Source organism: Lissotriton helveticus, chromosome 9 (genome assembly GCF_964261635.1).
Source record: "Lissotriton helveticus chromosome 9, aLisHel1.1, whole genome shotgun sequence".
Lineage (NCBI taxonomy): Eukaryota > Metazoa > Chordata > Amphibia > Caudata > Salamandridae > Lissotriton > Lissotriton helveticus.
In genome coordinates this window covers 1070848958-1070872301 of record NC_136070.1, presented here as the reverse complement: position 1 = coordinate 1070872301, position 23344 = coordinate 1070848958, and positions in this window count along the sequence as shown.

Below are 23344 nucleotides of genomic sequence, written 5' to 3'. Positions count from 1 at the left end.
TTGCATGTCAGCGATATTTATCGCTAATGACATGCAAAGTGGGCGTACCCAACCTGTTAGCGACTGAAAGCAGTCGCTAACATAGATATCGCCTATTACCAACACAGGTGTAGCGATGGAAATATTTGCGCTAAGCGCGAATATCTCCAAAAACGAACACCTGCTCAGACCAGTTCTTAGCCATTATATCCAATGGGAGGTGGATATAATGGCTAAGACCCTGTTAGCGATAATGCGTGAATATCGCTGTATTCTCAGCGATATTCACAGATTTTGCCGCTAACGCCGGGAATGTTATCGCTTTTGAGATAAACTTTACTAATAGCACGTTATCTCAGCGATAAAATCCTGTGACGCGCAGCGATAAAAAAAATTGCCGCTAACCCTACTTAGCGATAAATATCGCTATTTGTTGATAATATGCCCCTAAGTTTTTTATTAAAACTATGGATAATTTATCGCATATCGATTCTGAGTGGGAAATATCCTGCTCCTGAGCTTTAGAATGTGTCATCGATCTAACTACTGCAAAGATCTCTCTAGATGAGTTTTTGCCATTGCAAACTTTATTCTATAAAAAATTGCTTCAAACTGACTGATTTTCTGATAATATTCTCTATTTGCTATGTAACAAAATGTTCTTGTGGTCACCTAGAATTACCCTCCACTTTCTTTCTTACTGACGACATTGTCTTTTTATGAACCATAGTTCCTGATTAAACCAGGGGCAGTCAAATTGAATGGGGGATTAGACTTCTTTCTTAGAGGAGATAGACTATTAACAGTGGAAGTAATCCATTGTTGATAGGAGGCAGAATCTGTCTCAACGCAGCCTAACAACTATGGTTGATAAGAGTTTCATAAGGGGTTAAGACATGACGCTTAAATTAGATGCCAGGATCTTCTTACAGAGAGATAGTAGTTGTTTTTGGCTTTGATCACTACTGTCGAGATATTGAAAGGCACTGCAAAGTGGTCCGCCCAAGTGAAAGAGTTTAGGTATTCTAAGTTTGAAAATATAGGGTTCATTATGGGGCTTGCTGATTTAGTAGCTTCTGAGCCTAAGTGAGATTTAATCATGACTGTGCCATATTGTCCAATATATTATCCACATGATAATTAAAATCCCCCAATGTCTCAAAACGTGTGACTTTAATAATATATGGGAATTATGTCTATTCCAGTTGCAAATGTGGTAGAGTAACGTGGTGCTCTTTAAATTAGTCAACGAGAAATGCCATAATTGGGGCTGAATTTCAGTTTTAAACCACTGCCTCTGCTTTAGTGGTATTTGTTACAGGGATAATAATGCAAGTGAAATTTCTGTTAAAAAGAATGGCGAGGCCAACTCCATATTTTTTTTGTACGACTAAAATGGCTAATGGGAATTTCAATCTGTTACAGCCTCCGCAGTATGCGGGATTGCACCAATCTTTAACTATTTTTCCATAAGGAAATTGGCATCAGGTTTTAAATCTGCAATAAAGTAACTTTATCATATTTATCTTTTGGGAAGGACCTGATATCCATTCTGTAAAATTTGAAAAGCTTATGCTGTCTTGGGATTGGTTGGAGTAATTTTATGAAAGTAGTTACTCCCTGCGTGTGGGTGGATGCACATTTCCAAACATGTCAGACAAATATAGTGTTGAAAGATCAATATGCCCTTATCCGAAGAGCGACACTTGCTAGAGGGACAAAGAAACATTTTGTGAAATTCTGTTAGAATATCCACCAGGGATTTGGCGCTAGGCATGGTCTAGGCATGGACAGATAAAGATGGGCTTGCCTTTGGCAGACATGCTACAGCACAGATGCACTGCAACCTTGCTTAACCGCTTCGGTGCATGCAGCGGGGCCGTCTGACGCATGGAAGAGGCTAAATTGACGGTCTTGGTTATGAAGGAGCCCACAGACAAAAATTATCTCAACCTGCCCAACTTAATATGCTGTTAATGTTGCTAAGCAGCAGCCTCCAACTAAGGCTCGGGAATAAGAATTGACCCACTTTGGGAGTAAAACAGTAGACAGTGCACTTGAGAGCTTATACTATTCTAAAATGTTGAGAAAATGAGGCATGGGCGAATGTAGATATTAAACAGCGTTGGGCTCAACGAGGAGCCCTGCAGGACACCGTGATGTAAAGTGTGCCAGTTGAAGCTAAAAGGCAGAAACACCACCTGAAAAAGAGGGGTCGGCAAGGAAAGAGGAAAACCAGTTAAAAGCAGAGCCACCGACCTCAATATCTCACAGGGGCTGGGGCAAGATGCTGTGACAAACAGTGTCAAAAGCAGCACTTAGGGCAAGTAGAATCATTACAGAGGAACTGCCTTCGCCCAAGAACGTCCAAGCACATGCAATTATTGCTTCCATCAAAAATAGTGTTCCTGTTGTCTTGACCTTCGTTAGAAATATTTAGATTGGAGTTGATATCGACAAAAATGAAAAAGCGATCACCAGGCACGGTCACTACACAATTCAACTACATTTGCAGATATTATATTCTTGAACCATTCTTTCGATGTTCTCTGGTGATGGGAAGGGAGAGTTTCTAGGTGCTATGCCAATATATCAGCGTTCCTTTGGCTGGCTCTGGGCTTCCATGTGTCTAAGTGGGTCATTAGTGAGTGGGTCATCAGTGGCAGCGCTGGACAGCAGGCCGTCTGCAGGTCATTCATGCCTGTTCCCAGCCAAGAGGAAATGGGAAGCTCCAACTTCTGGAATCACCATTCAAGTTCCAAACAGATGTCCTAGATGTTATTGTTCTTCTTCAAGATGGAGTGTAGCTTTCTCTTTTAGGTCTAGTCCTTGGCAGCAGGGCATCAGCCCCTTGCTAGCCCATGTAGGTACCACTCTCCATTTTGTTATTCCAATCAACCACGTTGGTGCAAGATTTCCTTCCTAATTGTGAGGAATGGGATATGTATCCCTTGTCATCTTCCCCAAGTGCAGTTCACTGTCGAGATCATTGTCTATATGCACAAGATATTATACACCTCCAGGGACTGTCTCTGAATGAAAACCACAATGAAGAAGACAGACTCTAGGGGTCACAAACATTTCCATTTTGCAGTTTCCATTTTATGCAAAAAGGTCTTGACGAGCAGCCTAGCCTTGTAGCCTATGCTAGGGTACTTGACACATGGACCCTGGGTCATGCAAACATTTTTTCTTGTGCACATGGGATCAGTATTGAAAAGTGAATTCACCCAAAGGACTTTGCATAGGAGTCAAATGCGCTTGTATTGGTTATCAAACTCTCACACCTTTTGTTTTGTAGCCTCGTTCTTGCGGAAGAGGGTCTACATTCAGGGGTGTGGGTGTACATTATCTCAAGGAATATTTTTTTCCCATGGTGCAACAAAATGGAAAGTATTCCCCATTTTGTTTGGCAGCAAGTTAACACTGAAGTTGTTTGATATTATGTAATTTAAATTCCCAATGTGTATATTTGAATATATTGGTTTTTGCTGCTCAGCCACCTCTCAACAGTGTTTAATTACCACTGCAACTGCACAGCATGCTAAAGTAAAGGATGTACCCTGCAGGCTGCGGCCATTATTGAGTTTAATGTTTGTGATACATCAAGCCCGACGCAGCACAGTCTAGACAAGCTCCTTGTTTTGTGTTATTTTTGTTCTAGGATCTAATTTCTACAGTAGTTTTCACACTTGCTATTATAATCAACCATCGGTTTAAGGTTGTATATGTGTATGGGTGTAATTTAGAAAAGAGATGGTGATTTATCACTGTGTTTAATTAAATAGATGTGGGGGTACTCGGCGGTTTTGCTTACTCCTGATGCAATTAAGAATGAATTGGGAAAACATTAATAGTCTTTTTAGTAGTTTTGTATTCGATTAAAGAATGCTAGGTAGCAACAGGGGCGAGTTTTGACAGGAGGAATAACAAAAAAGGATTTTGTTCAAAAATAGCCAAACGTGTACAATGCTTGCAAGCCTTCTGCCATGGTGAATGTATATTAGGGCCTGATTTAGATCTTGACAGACAGGTTATTCTGTCACAATGGTGATGGATATCCCGTCCGACAAAATATTAATCCCATAGGATATAATAGGATTTATATTTTGGGGGATGGGACATCTGTCACTGTTGTGACAGAGTAACCGGTCCAGCAAGATCTAAATCAGGCCCTCAATTTGGAGGACCTTAAATCCAAGTTTCCTCCAACATAGATCTGGACACAATACATTTAGATCAAATATTGTACAGATGTCTCCATGAATTTTTTTATATCTTAACCCCACTGAAAACATCTTGACATGACAAAAACTAAAAGTAAAATGATTGTCTCAAACTCCCAGCGTACAAGAAAAAAACATAATGGGTGGAACATGTTACTCTGACCAAGCATCCAAGCTACGGAATTCATAACCTCAACCATGAGATCCAACCATATCAGCTTCACAGCTCCAGAAGATCAAGAGTCTACCCAATATTACCACAACACTCACAACACAACATAACAATGTACAACAACAGCAGGTGCATGATGTTTTGGTGGGGTACAACCCTCAGGCAACTATAACTACAACCCACCATGTACAGTGCCGTCCTCAATGAGAGTCATTTCAAATGTCTGCAGTGCTGTTATCAATAACTAGCAGCCCATCCCGACCTTGCCCACCCTGACATTGTGCAGCAGCCCGGGCCCCCGCCCGGCCCGTTCCCCGCCTGCCCCGACCCCCGCCTGCCCCGACCCCCGCCTGCCCCGACATGGGTCCCCTTACCTGAGCCGCCGCTCCTCCTGTCTGTCCGCTGCTCGCACCGCCGCTGGCCTGTCCGCTGCTCCTCACGTCACCGCTCCAACCCCCGCCATGTCTGCCGCTCCCTTACCTCAGCCGCCGCTCCTCCAGCCTGTCCACCGCTCGCCCCGCCGCTGGTCTGTCCGCTGCTCCTCACGTCACTGCTCCTTCCCCACACCATGTCCGCCACTCCTCGTCGCGATCCTGGACGCCGCTCTTCTCTGCGCTCCTGACGTGAGCACGCACGTCGCGGCCGGCGCTACTTCGGTGGGACTACTTTTTTTTTACTGTAAATTTTTTAAATCACTTTTTAAAAAAAATTTATATAGCCTATAACCATCTACACACCCTGACGATTCCAACGGTGTATCGGGTGTGTGGATTAGCGCTGTGGTTCCCGAGTTTACCCACCTCAAAGGCTAAAAGTTCTTCCTTTATTATAGTAGTATAGATATCATAGAGCATGTCATGGGTGATGTACTATGTGAAGGTATAGGCAGGTCATGGCCAAGGCACGAGTTATAGTTACTTCAGAGCTTGAGTTATTGCTAATTCAGTTAACTATAACTGGTGAATGTCGGTGTTTTTTAGTATAAAATGTCTGACTGTAGCACCACTTTACCCTTTGGTTTGTTCAGTGAATTTCTATGTTTTTATTCGACAACCTAACTATAGCAGTCACTTTAAGCTTTGTTTTTTTCTGGGCATTTGTACGTTTTTTTCTAATTTAAGTCACTGTTAATATATAAAATGCAAGCCTTTTCGGTTGTCAAGGAGCCATTGCAATGTCTATCAATAAGCATTTAAACAAAGCAATTGTAATCGAAACAATACTGTACACTGCTCAAGCCACATACTGCAACAGTAAGATCAACCATACGGTGTCCCATGCATTCCCAAAAGAAGAGCGAAAGCTCCGGCTCTATGAATGCTTACAAAATTATACCTTTTTCGTGGGGTCATATTATGTAGACCCCAGGAAACATAGGGTTATTTTTTCAGTTTTTCTGGGGACTGCTGTTCTCTAGGCAGCCCCCAACAACACTCAAAAATGTGGTGGTAGACTAGAATACCAACATACAGAAAAACATATTTACATGAGCCTACAGATTACTGAGTGGTCCTTAGCGGAGAAGTCAATAATAAATTATCTACTTTGGTTGCTCACTTATTGTTCTTTGCCCCTTTTGTAATTATTTTTGTGGATTCTATGGTGAACACCTGTGGCACCCACTTCTTTAATACAAGTTGGGGGTTGCGGGGTGAGCCCCAGGGCCCCTCGGTCCCTGCCTGCTCCCTTGGCGGGATCTGGCCACTTGTTTTTTGGTGGGTGCCTCGGTGCACACCCAGGGCACCCACATCTTTAAAAAAAGTTAGGGGCTATGGGGGGCTCTTGGGGCCCGGCAGCCCCTACCAGCTCCCATGGCTAGAGCTGGCCACTTTTAGTTTTTGTTGGGTGCCCCGCTGCTTCCCTTTTCTCTCATCTCTGTGGACGCCAACCTGTTGGACTAGCACATAAGCATGCAGTCTTCAGATATACTCATTGTGCTAGACCTCAGCTTGCTGCAATCTTTTTCTCTTTGCACTTACCCACTGTTCTGTCCTGATGATGACCTTTTAAATTATGTAAACTTGAAACACCATTGACAATACCTTCAAGGCAGTCACAATGTGTATATTTTGTATTGCGGCATATGCTGCGGGCTGCAGCGTACACTGCAATACAAAAAAAGCACATTTTGCATATCCTTGCACTTTGTAGCAGGCATCAAGCGGCACTTGCTACATGGTGCAGGGATAGGTAGGGGGCACCATAGGTGCACCCAGGGCCCATATCAAAGGGCCAGGGGGGAAGGGGGACCCGCTATGGGCCCCCAAGTCACTTTCCGTCTGTCTTTTCAAGGCAGGTTAACCGCCATGAAACAGCTGGTGGAAAAGGTCATTGTAATACCTACGGTGGTGCCTTAGCAGGCACTGCCACTGTTGTAGTGATTACAGTCCCTCTGATGGTAAAACGGGCCCAATTCCAATATCCTGCTGCAACAAAATTCTACCAAAAATGCCATTGAATCAATATTGCTAGATCACTGTTAGGTTAGATAACTGAAACATGATCTATAGAGATCTACCCAAAATTGATATGGTGCAGAAAATACCTACATTCTTACAGCCTATCCTTAATACCCAAGTCCCCACTCCTACAGCATCCATGCCCCAGGCTCAGTATCCAACTTCTTGAGCATGCACATTGCTTGCTTAAGTTGCTTTGGAACATACTCCTCAACTGAGGCCATGTAGGTAAGTGTGGTGGGCTGTGTTGGGGAGATTCGACAGATGTCCACAAGGGAAAATTAAATAATTAATTAATTTTCCCTCGTTATTGTCTGTCAAAATACCCCCCACCCAGCCCCACCGCTCTTACCTGCATGGGCTGCGACTTATACTCCTCCTGGACTTGAGACCAATGAGAGCAGTACCTTCCTGGTGTTTTAAGCCCAGAGAGCTCAATGACCATTCTCTCCTCACAGCACTTGGCTTTCATGCATATTTAAAGAAATACTCTCTATTTCACATGCTTCCCTTGAGCTGTAAATAAACACCTCTTAACAGAATCCTTTTATGTACCCCATGCATAACCTCCCACAAATGATTAACATTTTAATACAACTCGGTGAAAAATGCATCTCAGGTCATTGTTCTCCAATGGTTGGGAAGGTTGTTTTAAGCACAAGTAACTTTTTTTCATAATTCTTACTGTTTTCTTAAAGATGGAGGTATTAACTCTTTCCCGAGTTGGCACAATATTCGATGTGCATGCCCAGCAAATTATTTTATTCTATCAGGACAAACCCCAAAAGCAGGAGTTTACTACTGCATAACAAAATAGCAATGGCCACGTGACACATAGTTTACTCTCTCTGCGTGGGGGCCATCATGTAATGTCCCTATGCTGGAACGCCATCAGCAGCAGTGGGGCGGTAGGGCTGGGTGGGAGGGGGGATTTTACCATACGACCATGACGGAAAATTGTATAAATAATGAATTTCTCCTCCTCGTCGTCTGTCAAAATCCCCCCCCACCTGGCCCTACCCTCCCACTGCTCTTACCTGCACGGTCCGCGGCTGAACCCCATACCTCGCGCAATGAGCCCAAGTAGGCAAAACAAGCAACAGTCCACTCCACTATGACCCAACAGTCCTGCAGCTGACCTCCTACTCAAGGGTTTCTTCTGGCAAGGCAGTGGAAGGAGCTCTCCTGCCTTAATGGGAAGAAAGAATGGCAAATTTTATAGAAAAGGGCATCCGCCATTTTATGTCGGGTGCACCATACCTCTAAACTCTACGCAACTCCCTAAGTGTGTTATGTAAGCGAAAGACTTTCTTGCATTGTAAATACAGGAATAACAGTAAACAGAAGTATTGTGAATGACTGGGCCTTTTAAGATTATTTTTAAATTCCCAGTATATACTTATTCCGTGAAACATAATTGTAAGAGAATGCATTGTCTTCTGCCTGCCCCAAAGAAATGCTCACAACATTAATTACCGTATAATCGCCCGCCCCTCCTCTCTTTCCCATCCCAATGAAAGCACAACAGAAGTGAGAGAGTGTCCTCCCCTTTCCACTGCCAGCAATTTATCAATAAAGGAGCTGCACAGTAATGAAAACACGACAGGCTATTCGTTAATGTCACTGCAGCGCTCCAGGCAGGTTGCGGAAGTTAAAAATATTAAGAGGTGATGTTGGGCTTCACAAGGCGATCTGGAGAGCTGCAGCTGACTAAATTACATATTGATGTTCTAAAATAGAAATATTACTGCGCTGATGTCAAATTACTATGGGCCTGATCACCAACGCTCTCAGCAATAGCGAAGAGCCAAGGGAGGGCATAATTGAGCGGCCCTTTAAAGAGAAATTGCCACATAGTATCAATTTCTGAAGAAACAGCCTTCCTTACATCTGTATGTGCGGCAGAGATGTCCTTTTGTGGATGAAAAATGAGGTTCAGTAAGCAGACTACTGCCCTTACTCAGAGATTGTAGGGAGGTGTCAACAATCAAGCTAAATGCGTGAAAAGTGCATTACACATGCGTATGTGAGTTTTTATTACGCATGTGCGTTCTTATTATGATTCTTGTATTTAGAGAAAAATGATCTGATCGCACCAAGTAATGTGATAATATATCTTCCCGTATGGAAAATCAGTCCTCTGGGGCTAACTTTGCACCTCTAAATGTGAAACTATTGTTTTGTCCCTGTTTAATTTTAATTATGTAATAATATCATCAAAAAATCCTGGTGAACTCTAAGGGCCTGATTATGAGTTTGGCAGTGTGGGAGTGGGTGGCACACCACCATCCTGCTCCCACACCGCCAAACATCACTGCAGCTGCCCACCAGATTACAAAAAGTTGCCCATGGTAGTGCCTATTAAGAAGGCACCACAATGGGAACGCTAAAGCCAGTTCCTGCACCTGCATGGCATGGACTGTGCAATCCTGCAGGAAAGAGGGTGCATGCAGACAGGGGGCCCACCATGGGCCCCCCAGTATGCACCTTCAGGCTGTGAAGAAACAGGGGGCCCAGTAGGGCCCCTTAGTTTCCTCACCGCCACAGGTTTCATGGTGAGTGCCCCGCCATGAAATCTGTGGCAATGAGGAAACTTGTAAAATGCTTGTCGGTGCGCAGCGGCACCGCTAACATATTGCGGCCCTCAAATCGCTGTGCCACCGACAGGGATCACAGATCCAAAGCCTGTGGTTCTTGGCGGTTTTAGTGGTCCTATGGGGTTCTGACTGCTGTAGTTGTAATATGGCAGTTGGACCACTAGTGCGGCTGTCCTTGACCACCACCACCACCCCTCCACCGTGACTTTGGCAGTACTATTGACAGCCAAACTCGAAATTAAGGCCCTAAATGAGAGCCTAAAATGTAACACCAGCACATATCCTGAAACTTCTATTAACTTCTGTACTGGACAGCTGCTTTTATCTACATAACAACAGTATCACCTCCACTGTATATTCATATACATGATCAAAGCCTTTTAGTTATCACAAAACTAGTACAAACTTAAGCGCTGAAACTTTAACCGTCCTGTGCTCCATAACACTTGATCGATCTATTATAAGGTAGCAAAATCCAAGACTGTGCTTCACAAATTTGAGTTTACCATGGGTGTGGGTGGCAGCAGCGGGACACCAGGGTATTAAAAAAGGATCTGACTTTCACCATCTGCTCTGCAGAGAAGGATAGCTCCCCCACTAGACACCATATAGCGGTATCCAAACACTAGCATCTTATTTCTCGATTATACAGCTTTCAGGTAATGAAGGGGGTTTGAGCAACTCCTTGGAGCAGGACACATCTGAGGTGCAAGACCGTCTAAGGGAACAGTCAGTAACAGCATTAAAGAGGCCCCATGATTACATGCACAATACTTATGATGCAGACAATTATTACATGCATGGTACTTCTAATGAAGGTCATGTCTACATCAGTTATTAGAGCCACAGTACTAGTGATGGAGGTGGTGAACACATGCATTTTACTAAAGTGGCATTTTTACAGGCTCAGCACTTGATGTCTACATTAATTATTACAGTCACAATACTACAAATGGAGATAGCGATAATTTGCACTGTACATATGAAGCAAAAATTACAGGTTTGGTACTTCTGAGGAAGATGAGGCCTACATCAATTATTAAAGCCACAGTACTAGTGATGGAGGTGGTGATTGCATGCCCATTACTAATATAGGTAATTATTACAGGGGTTGTCCTTCTGACAGCGGTGATGACTATCGGCCTAGTACTAGTGATGGATAGAAATTTTAGAAGCACACTACAAGAAAAGTGGGACAGGAGTTAGGCTATATTGAGTCTGCTGAGGAAGTAATTACAGATATGACCCCTTTGGGACAATGATTACAAGCACAGCACCTTTGGAGTAACCGCACGTCACTAGGCACACACTTGTGGTGGCAACCCATCTGGCACCATTCTCTGATGGGCAATGCCTTTGTTACCAGAATTCTGGTAGAGGCATGGTTTATGCCACAAAATTCCTGAAAATTAAAGAGACAAACCGAACTTCCCTTTATGATTTTTCAAAAGCATGGTTGCCACTGCCTCAGGAAATATGATCATCTCTAACCCAAATACTTCATAGCCCCATCTAAAGGCCAGAGTAGCGCCTAGTGACACTTTGCTCATTCAATATAAATACCCGAGCAGTGGTATAAGATTGTGGTTGGGCAAGCCAAGGCCAGAGTGCCACCAGCCATTGGTACAATATCGCCTCTCCAAAGAGGGGGACAGGCTTCCAAAATGATGTTTAAGCTCAATGGCAAAACTCTTTGCCCTTCCCAAATTATTAATGTAGGTCAGGTTTGATGGGCCTCTCGTCCACTTACAGGTTCAATTAGGCGACTTTCAAATCACATGAGCAAATAGTGGTGACCTACGAATACCACTATTGAAAATGAAGTAAACTTGGGCAGTGCTGCAAGGGGAGCTGGGAGTGATCTATTGCCCTTTACTTTCCAGGGCACAGCTACCTCTCTACTAGAAATATACTGAGAGGTGGTGAAGTTTCTCACTCAAACACAAACTTAAGTTTCACACCCCTGTCCAATACATACATAACAAGCACGATTTTTCCAAGGTCAATATGTTGTGGCAGTTCAGGTGAGTTTCGCTGGGTTGATTTATGATGTATTGTGTAGGATGGCTACCAGGTGGTGGTCTGGACATGTGATGGGGGTTTCTCCTGGAACTTGAGTAGGTCTGGGTTGGTAAAAATGACATCTAATGTGTATCCTGCAATGTGCTTTGGTTTGGGGATGAGCTGATGGAGTTTGAGTCTGTCTAAAGCATTGAGGATAATCCCATATATTTTAATCATCAAGTTGTATATTGTGTAAGAATATTTAAAACTGTGTCTAGAAAACTGGCTGGTAATGTTCAATAGATAGGTAGTAGTCCGTAAAGAAGAAAATAAGCTGAAATTAACTTGAGAAATTTGGGGTAGGGTTGTATCTGACAAGGAAGGTCTCACAACCTTTTGAAAAAACATCTTTAGTTTTGGAGAGATGTATTGTGTCAATATATATGGCTAAGCTGCCTTCGCTTTTGCCTATTCAACCTTGCGTCACATTTTGATAGCCTGGTAGAACACAGCTTCATACAATACTGGTGCCATGTCTTCCTCTGGCCATGATTCAGTTATGGAGAGTGAGTCAGGTTCTGTATCTTTCAAAAGTCGAAGATGTGGTACATGTTTTAGGAAATGGATTGAGCAGCTATAAATAGACAGTTTAGAGAATGTGTTTTGGAAGTGGCATGATTTTGTTCTGCAGGAGAGTGATTATTGTCCTTTATAGTTGTAGGAGGCATGCTTTTGGTGACAGAGGTAATTTTAGGACAGAAAATATGTTTTCCTTGGATATTGTTATCCTCATACAACAGGCTAGAAGACACTTTGTTAAGTCTGTGTTTGTAGGTGGTGGTGCGGAGATTGGTTGAGACCGAGGCTACGGGCTAGTGAGATGTTTTTGAGAGGTAGCCTAGCTGTGTAAAAGACAAGGTGATTTGAGATTATGAAGAAAAGCGTGAAGGAATTTGTTTGTTGCCTATGTTGAAGGTGCACATTGCATGGGTGAGGGGTCAGATTCTAAGGCTCTGAATTCCATAATAGATAGTAGACTGGTGAGTGAATGTTATTTTGTGTTTGTGGAGTGAGAAGATGGTGTCGTTGTTTGAAAAGTGTGAGGTCTGTTTGGTTTAGAATGTGTGTTATTTGTGTTGGCACATCGATCAAAGAGAATGTGTGTTTGTATTTTTAATGGGTCGGAATTGCATATTTTTTGCGAGTTGTATTTGAAAAAGGTTGTGTCTGTTTTTTTTGTGAGATAGTGATATCTGATATTGGTGTAGTACTTGAGATGGACGATTTGAATGTGAAGAATTGGAGGGGTGGGTGTGGATTTGAAAGGGTGGGATTGGGTGTTATAGGAGATTCTGTGTAGTGTAAGCGGGGATAAATGGGTGTGTATTGATGATTGTAGAGTGGGGAGCAGATAGCCTTACATTTTGAAGTGGGTCTAGAAAAATTGTTGTTCTGAGTGTGTATAGGTGGATAGTATGTCAGATGGATTAATAAAGGCTTTGAATGGGCTAGCATGGGCAGTGTTTGGAGTAGGCAAAGGGTAGTGGAAGCATTTGGTGTGAAATGGGAGAGGGTGTGTCAGATTGAAGGGATTTTGGATATGTGCAGTGTAGGTTAGTGGAAGTGGCTATTGTGTGGATGTCGGTTCGAAGGGTATATAGGATTGGTTGTAGAGTTGGATGTGTTTAGTGAGTGAGTGATGTGTGAATTGACATTGTTTGCTGGCAGTGATAGGTGTGAGTCTGTTGTGAGTCTATGTGCTTGGTTGATGATGTAGAAGGCTACTTTTGTAATTCTTTAGGTTGGAAAAATGTAGCATTTCTGGCCGTAGTTCAGCTTTCTAATATATAAGCTGCAGAAGGCCCATGCCAACACCCATTAAAATTATCAACCTCAGTAATTTCTTAGTTCAATATAGCAGCAAATACTCAATTACCCTAACATCTAATTTGCTCTATACCAAACGTTATTCAACAGACACACTAATCTGTGTTGGGCGGTAGGGAGGCAGATTAGTTGAAACATGTCTTCCCTGGTGTTTGTGGGGACAATGAAGGGGACAGTGCCAGCCCACCTGCTGTCATATACAGCTACTTTCAGGTGAGGACTTGGTTTTTGCTGCCATGAAAGGCTGTTATGGTTGACCAAAGTTCTTAGATTAAAAAAGTTAATCTTGAGTCCTTTTCCAACAATTCTTGCCCTTCTTTAATAAACACTGACCTTCCTCTTATAAACCAATGTTAATATATTGTAAAAAATTAATTGTGATGCACTAGATAGATGTGCAGAAACTGAAGAAGTTGCCTAGATCTTCTCCATTTGAGAGGTGGTATAATAATGAACTGCGGAAAAGTGAAGAGGATTGTAAAGCATTGGAGTGCTGTTGGCGTCTTTGCAAATAGCCTATTGAGCCTTTGGCCTTTAGAACTGCACTAAAGCTTTATCATAGAAAATAAAAAACAATGTTTTGTGGGGAGAACAGAAGAGATTAGTGGACAATCAAAAGAACTATTTCAGATAGTCAAAGAACTGTACCACTCAATTTCCCTAAATCAAACAACTCCAGCTTCAGTTCAGCGATATGAGGAGTTGGAAGAATCTTTTTGTGACAAAATTGAATGAGATTTTCTCAAAATTTGAGACCCAACTCACTGTGGAGGAGTCTTTTCTCAAACATGCTAACCCTTATCCTGGGATGATAACTTATTGGGGCGAGCTTTCAGATCTCACAACAGAAATGGTGGAAAAAAACTGTGAAAGAGGTAAAGTCTGGCTCACCGCTGGACCCTTGCCCTCTCCTTATCTTCTCGCAGTTGGCCTCCTTTATAGCCCATACTTTACCTGGCTGTTTAATCTCTCATTGAAAAGTGCAGACTACCCATCTATCTGGAAACATGCCCTGGTGCTGCCTTTGATGAAGAAAGGGTGTATGGACACTGCTGTTCTGATCAACTATTGTATATGATTGAAGTTTTGGAAAGGTTAGTTAATGATCAACTCTCTCAGTTCCTGAAGACTAATAACCTTTTGGATGCTACCTAAACATGATTTAACCCGTTGGCTGCTTCAGCTTTTTTGCGGCAGTGCGGCCGTTTTAAAAAACGGGTGCGGTCGCGTCGGCCATTGGCCGACGCCTGCACCAGCGAGGTAGTGCTGCCGTCGGCCAATGGCCGATGGCAGCAGCCAACGGGTTAAAGTTAATTACAGCATGGAATATACACTGTTAGCTTGTAGTGGACAGACTTAGAATAGAGGCAGATCAAGATAAGGCCGTAGCCTTAATCTTATTAGATCTGTATGCAGCTTTTGATACTGTCTCTTATTCTTAATTAATCCACAGGCTACATAAAGTCAGTCTGCAGTCTACCATTCTGCAGTGGTTTGGAGCATTTTTGACTAGCAGATCACATTCTGTTCGAATGGCCCTGTTTAAATCTTCCCCCACTTGTCCAACTGCGGGGTTCCTCTAGGGTCATCTCTTAGCCCTTCATTGTTTAATATCTATGGCGAACATTGTTAAGTCCTCAGGCTTCGAGACTCTCTCGTATGCAGATGACACCCAGCGTATTATTTCCATTGATGAAAGACATTCAGAAACCCATAGGAACCTGTTGGGTTGTCTAGATGCTGTGGCCAGTTGGATAAGGGCACACTGTTTGAAACTGAATGCAGATAAAACAAAAATTCAGCATTTTTGAGGGGCATACAAAGTGTGGAATGATACATGGTGGCCTGCCTCCCTTGGTTATACCCCTAAGCCAAAAAGAGTGTCTAAGAACTTGGGATTTCTGTTAGATGACTCTCTTTCAATGAAAGATCAGGTGAATGTGTTGTGTGGGAGATATTTGGACTCCTGCACCTGCTGAGAAAGCATTTTTGCCTGATTCCAACAGTATTGCATAGGAATGTCACCCAGGCACTGAATATGAACAGTCTAGATTATGGCAATGCATTGTATTTAGGAATGGCTGACTATTCGTTTAATTGCCTACAACTCATACAGAATGAGGCAAGCAGATTGATTTGCAATAGCTCTAGACGAAGTTCTACCTCATTCTGCCTTAATTTGCTGCGTTGGCTCCCTGTGTGAAAATGAACCAAGTTTAAGCTACTCTGCTATTCCCATAAGTAACTCCATGATTCAAGGCTAGCTATATTGTGTGGCCAATTGGCTTCTATAAGCCTATAAAAGCGCTTTGATCTTAAATTTCTGGTTTGCAGTAGATGAATGAAGAAAGCCAGAAGGGCCGCTCTTTTAATGACCTAGTGGCACTCCACTCGAATGCTTTACCTCTGAAAATCCATCTCACTGAGGACCTCGTGTTTTGAAAATGATTAAAGACCTGGATATTCTCCCTTTAGTGGTGATGGCTATATAGAGTTTGGTGTTTTTGGTCCAGCGCCAAGATATCCCTTAGGGATAATGGTGCACTGTATAAATAATTGTAAATTAGTTAATTAAATAAATTAAAAACTTAGGGGCCTATTTAAGAGGCCCTTTGCATTATTCTAAGAGTGACTCAAACCTTAAGACAGATTTTTGAAGCCACACAAAGACACTCTGCATTGCTCTGATGACTCCTTAAATCTGGAGTATTGGCATGCAGTGTCCATTGCTACGTTATTGCTACGTTGTGTTCCTCTGCCCTGGGAAGGCATTCCGTGGAAGTTGTGTGGGAGTTCCTACGCAACTCCCATGATTTTTGACGCATTCCCATACTTACAAGAACTTGTAGAAATGGAAATGTGACAAAATCGTACTCCTTCTCAGGGGAGGCATAACAAGGAGAAATATCTCTATTTCTCCTCATTCCTTCCTCTTTCTATGTGTGCTGAATTCTGTAGAAATATGCCTCCCAGGATTGTATTTGTTCCGGAAGGTGCCACTTTCTGCACAAAAACAATCCTGCATGCAATGGTTGCAAGGGTGCCTGCACTGGCACTAGTCAACCAAACGGTGTCAGCGCAGGGGAAAGGACAGGAATGCAACATTTTACTTGAAATACGGTGCATTCCTGCCCTTTCTCCGTCACACAATGCAGTGCAGCAAGGTGACTTGCTATGCTGCACTGCATGACTTCCCCATAAATAGGCCCCTTAGTTTCTCACTTCACAAAGCTTGCAAAATTTTAAAAACAAAATGTGAAGTGGTGTGTCGCCTGACTTCACAGCTTTACGCACCTGTAGAATGTGCTAGAGAAGATACATGCACATAATTTCCTTAAGCTCTTCTTTGCACTCAGAAGGGTTTTAATGACTTGCAAAACACATGGTTCTTGGCTTTAAAGAACGTTTTTAGTACCTTCTTCTTCAATGGATAAAATGTGCTTTTTCTAGCCAACCCATTTGCCTTACCAAGTGTCGTCAATAGAGTAGAGTTTTCAGGGACACTGTTTTCCAGATCACTAACTTTAGCTGAAGAACGTTTTTGGAGATGCTCAAGTGAATCTTTGAAACCTGGTTTAAAGCAATGCTTTGCTGCTAATCCCAAACCAGTCATAACCAGGTCTGGTGTCTGCATGAATGATGCACAGTATGGACAAACTTGGAATTTATGTTGAGGACCTTCACAACTAGAAGACAAGGTTTTGTCAAATCTGGAAACAGCATAGCCATTTCTGGTATAATTGTTTCCAGATCTATGTTTCATCTGTTGTGTTTATCATTTTATTAATTTCCTAATTTGTAATATTCATACACTTTGCATTAAAAGCAGGACATTTAGGCCACTTACTAATTGGTGTGCTGGGTTTGTGTTGCTTTTGTAATGCGAACCTGACACAAAGTGTTGTGCTGGCATTTACTATCTAACGCAATCAGGACGATTTGTGTTAGATAGTTTCCCAAAGTAACACAAAATTGCGATATGCTTTCAAAGGGTTGTTACATGGGTAGTACATGGCATTCACATTTAACCACCAATAGGTTTTGGTGCAAATCTCTATCTACAAACATTTGTTAACTGGCATTTTCGCCAAAATCTTACTCCTTCTAAGAGAAGTTTTTTTATTTCTTCTTATTTTTCCTACTTTACATTTGTGCTGCATTGTAGAGCACATATACAAAGCAGGAAAAGTGTTAAAAAATAGTTTGTATGAAAAGTATTCCTTGTAGAATGCACACACTGTTCCACTATGGTGCTAGGATGTGTGCGTTGGCGTGTAGCAGCTTAAAGTGTGCAAGGCCACAGAGAGAGAAAAACGGCGCCATATCTTAGAATGTATGGGACTGTTCTGCACTTCCTTTCACACAAGACAGCACCACAACTTTAGTTGCTTCGCTGCACTGCACTGTATGAATTTTTCTTAAATCTGGGCCTAGGTTTCCACCTTTATTTCCTGCAGTTTATTGATTTTGCGCTATGCAAAGACACCGGCACTATGCAAAATCTGCCCATACCTGCTTTACTGGCAGCACAGAGTGCTCTCGTATGGATACGCTGTACGACCACGCTATCCCGCATTCAGCAGTCGGATCCGTCAGACTCACTCTCGCTATTAAGCCGAGTGCCCAAGGCATTGTCCATGGCACACCTTTACCCACGCCCCATTGTGGGTCTTCAAGAGCGACCAGCCCTCCAGCGGTCTACAAGTCAGTCACAGATTCCATAGCCCCACCGTGGGCTTCCACCATGCACCCAGCCATCCGGCAGTTGCTCCATTCCCTATCGATTGCTCATTCACGACTACCAGTGAACCCGGCTGGGTTCACTGTGAGTAAATCTTACTCCCTGGTTTTAACACACACGGTTGGCACACCTTTGCACGTTTGCACTAGTGAATGAGCTTTGTGAAACTCAGATGTCTCTCACGCCCCTTGGTCCTGACGAGACCCCCCATTCTTAGTCGGACGCCTTATGGAAACGAACCTCGTAGACAGCACTTATGATTGAATATATTTGCTGAAATATTCTTTTGTCTGTATCATTGAACGGTCTCTTTCCTTGAGAATATATATTGTTTTGAAACCCTGTAAATATTTTCACTTAATGTCACTCAACTGTTCTTTGGTTCTTCTTATACACTGGGGACACTCAGCACTGTGAAAACGTATTTTGTATAGTTTATGTGTCATTTAACCTTTTCCTTGAAAATAATACAAATCTAATTATCATTGAACCTTGGTGTCATGAGCTTTATCTCTCTCTCCAACATCCCTTACAACCCTTAGCCAATACTGCTAGTATGCCTTGCTTTTACTAAAGAAAGGACATATATTATTCTACTGGAACTGCTGTTTTCTATATAAAGCATGCACCCTGGTTCCTAAGTGAGTAGGGTTCCCTTGTTCTTTCCTTCCGACTTGTATGGATATAGCCATCACTGTGTTGGAGAAAAATGCAATGGCATTTCAAACCATGTGCCCTAAACATCTACATGCCTAAGTAGACTTCTGTTGGGTAGTGGTAGAGTTAAGTGGGCGTGAACGGTTCCAGAAGATGGCATAACCTTCCTCCTGATTTCATGACTTTTAACAGTCAATTGAGCAAGGAGTTCAGAAGGGAGTTATTATTTTTGAAAGTATCTCTCATATGATGAGAGATAAAAGAAAAGTAAGCTGATAAAAGAGCAATCATCATCTCCAGTGATTACCACCTTGATGCTGTGCAGTAGCCCTTTTGGGAGTGCATTAGAGTCACATCCACACAAAGCGAAAAATCGAATCTTTTTTCCCAACGAAATTACCTTTTGACCCGTTTTTGTGCTCAAGTTGTACATTTTCTCAGAGCATAAAAGTTTGTGTCTTGGAAGGTCACTAAGAGAGACTGGTAAATGTGTGGTATATGAAAGCGACGGCCATCTCACTGTCTCTCTCTCTCTCTCTCTCTCTCTCTCTCTCTCTCTCTCTCTCTCTCTCTCTCTCTATATATATATATATATATATATATATATATATATATATGTGTGTGTGTGTGTGTGTGTGTGTGTGTGTGTGTATGCATCACGCTTATGAGACCCCCACATCGTCAAGTTGGCTACGGAGCTGCTGGTCTTCTGTTTCGGCGGATTTCCTTTCTTTCCAGGGTACTGGATTGACCGTGGCCCCCCTCGGTCTCGGGAGAAGTTGGGGTGGTGTTGCCGCCACTGTGCTGCACGTCGGGCGAGGTGGATGCTCTACCTTGCCCCCGCCGAAAGGATCCCGGCTGATTGGGGGTGATGTGGTCTAGGGGACCCAAGGAGGCGTGGACTTTCACGGGCACATATGAACATTAAGGGTTTGAAGTGCGTGGTGCCAATCCTCCTCCGGTGCTTACAACTTGCCAGAATGATGCATTCTAGGATATGCAGGCGTTGAACATCACGCCGCATACAGACTCACCTTTGGGGCGGAGCGAGCAACCAGCACACAGGTCGAGGCAGGATACTTAAATCCGTAATATGTGCCGACTTCCTGTCAACACCTCAGGCACTGAAGAAGGCAGACAGAAGATGCCGAAATGCATTTGCCATGTTTTTATCCCTGGAAATAATGTACCTCCAAGATTCCCCGTCTGTGGTCTCTACTTCTTCTGCAGGAGGAGTTGTTTGGACATATATATATATATATATATATATATATATATATATATATATATATATATATATATATATATATATATATTCAAAAAGCAAGGTTGCCCTTCTTATGGAAACGCCGCTAAGGTGAAGGATGAAGTCTCTTTTATTGCAGATTGGAACAGAGCGCGTTTACACCTCCATGCAGCGCCAAACGCGTTTCGGGCATTGCGCCCTTGCTCACTGGCTATGAACACAGCCGCTGCAGCTGCGCTAAACTTATACCACATTCCCCGCCCTGATGGGACTTCACAAAGGATTATGGGAAGAGTAGTTTATGCATGTTCCAAATGGTAGCCGCAGTCAAATGCTGTGTGCATTAAAATGATCCCCAAGTGGGTCACAGGGAGGAAAGCAACAATGTCCCGCAAATGTTTTTTCCTGCAATAGTGGTCCTCCAGCTCCACAGGGTCCCCAGGTCAGAGAACCGTGGTCCGCAGGCTGTGCGGCAGGGCGTTCCCGCGACGAAGGCTCGCCGCATTTCAATTCAAAAACCAAGGTTGCCCTTCTTATGGAAACGCCACTAAGGTGAAGGATGAAGTCTCTTTTATTGCAGATTGGAACAGAGCGCGTTTACACCTCCATGCAGCGCCAAACGCGTTTCGGGCATTGCGCCCTTGCTCACTGGCTATGAACACAGCCGCTGCAGCTGCGCTAAACTTATACCACATTCCCCGCCCTGATGGGACTTCACAAAGGATTATGGGAAGAGTAGTTTATGCATGTTCCAAATGGTAGCCGCAGTCAAATGCTGTGTGCATTAAAATGATCCCCAAGTGGGTCACAGGGAGGAAAGCAACAATGTCCCGCAAATGTTTTTTCCTGCAATAGTGGTCCTCCAGCTCCACAGGGTCCCCAGGTCAGAGAACCGTGGTCCGCAGGCTGTGCGGCAGGGCGTTCCCGCGACGAAGGCTCGCCGCATTTCAATGCAAAAACCAAGGTTGCCCTTCTTATGGAAACGCCACTAAGGTGAAGGATGAAGTCTCTTTTATTGCAGATTGGAACAGAGCGCGTTTACACCTCCATGCAGCGCCAAACGCATTTCGGGCATTCCGTAATATGTGCCGACTTCCTGTCAACACCTCAGGCACTGAAGAAGGCAGACAGAAGATGCCGAAATGCATTTGCCATGTTTTTATCCCTGGAAATAATGTACCTCCAAGATTCCCCGTCTGTGGTCTCTACTTCTTCTGCAGGAGGAGTTGTTTGGACATATATATATATATATAGTAATCCAATGGGGGTCCTTCCGGGATCGTCCTCCCGTCGTCAGTTGGCGCGTTTCATTCGGCAGACCCAAAGCCGCAATATCAATGTCAAACCAGTATGCCTCCAAGCAATACGCGCACTCAGGAGTAAGGATGCTAAGGAATAAAAATTCTTAGAAAAAGAAATGCCTGCCCTGTAGTTTATTTCATATGGCTACTTAGTTAAAGCAACAAACCAAACTTATGTTTTGATTTGTATGGTCTAATTTATTTAAACCATTCACTTTTTTTATAAATCTCATTAACTTAAAGCATCAATTGCATGAGAAAAACACTACATTTACACAATACAACATATACATATTTATAACCACATTTAGCAGAAAAACATTCTTTTCGTTCAGCGCACCGGCACACGGTGGTTCATAAATCTTCTCAGAACAGCTTAGCGGCTGCTAACTGTGCCGTTCATCATTTTAGAATCGCGAACACTAAACGTCAGACACGCTAGAGGTCGACAGTCTAAAGGGGGAGCCCAGTGAAAACACACCGAGCGCCGAGGACAAGGTAGGCACCTGGCGCCGCTTCGTGTCGCCTGTCTTTGACAAAAATACACGCACAGTCCAGTTACTCTGATCCTCTTTGTAGGAACAAAGACAGTACCACCGCCGGCTGGCGGTTGGGATGAAGTTGTTTATCTGCGCGCTACTGAGGTGCAAAGAGATCTAGTCGAGGGACAGACTAATAATTTAAAGGTAATTTCCAAGAGTGTTTGGCAGCACAGGCAATGGCTGACTCATTCATGTCAATACCCTAATTGAGATTATTGCCATTTTTTAGAAAGTACCCAGCTTCACCAAAAAGAATACATGAATTTTGGAAACTCGCTGTCAACCTGAAAATAAAGGTATATATTTTTGAATTTATGGTAAAGGGCAATCCATATAGGGGATGAAAATGAGGAACAAAACATCTTACTCATTTTCTTTGTACATAATTTACAGACGATTAAAACGAGAAAGCCCTGATGAGAACTTGCAGAATGAAAAAGCAAGTTCGAAACGCGTCGGCAAGAGCAGGAAGGAATTAATTGATCGGTGTACTAACCAGACATTTGCTGCAGTCAATTTGTTTTCTTTTCCTTTCTGTGAATAGCTTCACTTTCAAAATTTATTTGTTAAAACATCATTTAAAGACTAAATGCTTCTCGTATTAATGAAATTACATCTTTATGTACATTGAACGAAAAGAATGTTTTTCTGCTAAATGTGGTTATAAATATGTATATGTTGTATTGTGTAAATGTAGTGTTTTTCTCATGCAATTGATGCTTTAAGTTAATGAGATTTATAAAAAAAAGTGAATGGTTTAAATAAATTAGACCATACAAATCAAAACATAAGTTTGGTTTGTTGCTTTAACTAAGTAGCCATATGAAATAAACTACAGGGCCGGCATTTCTTTTTCTAAAAATTAATCCATGGTCCAGCCGACCCTGTGTCCCGGGACCTGTCTCCCCATTTTTTGCAAAGGAATAAAAATTCAGCATCCTTACTCCTGAATGCGCGTATTGCTTGGAGGCATACTGGTTTGACATATATATATATATATATATATATATAAGCCAGGAGCCACACCCACTTGGGCAGGACTTTGTGATATATTTGAGTGCAACTGAATAGAATGAACTTTGGCACACAGCACACAACCATTGATAAAGGGGACAAGAGTTCCAGAAACGTGTCTGGTGTTGGTGTAATAATTTGAATGAAGCTATGAGCGCGCTGCCTGTTACCAGCCGATGGAGTCCAAATAAAAAGGATTTATGAATATTTGCTTGTGGAATCCTTTCACAGGGGAAACCTTTTTGAATTTATATATATATATATATATAAAAAAAAAAATATATATATATATATATATATATTAATTCACTGAAAAAACCATAGGTTTTAGGCCTTATATAGTTAGGAATTAGCATTTAAAAAACCTTTCAAATTCACTGACCATGTCATGAATGATCTAATATGTGACATCATCAGCAGTGGATTGCGGGTGCACGAAATATAGTTAGTACAACTAACTATATAGGAGCAATTTCAATTGTTTTGTATGAGTGAAATGTCCAGCTAACTATAACACCC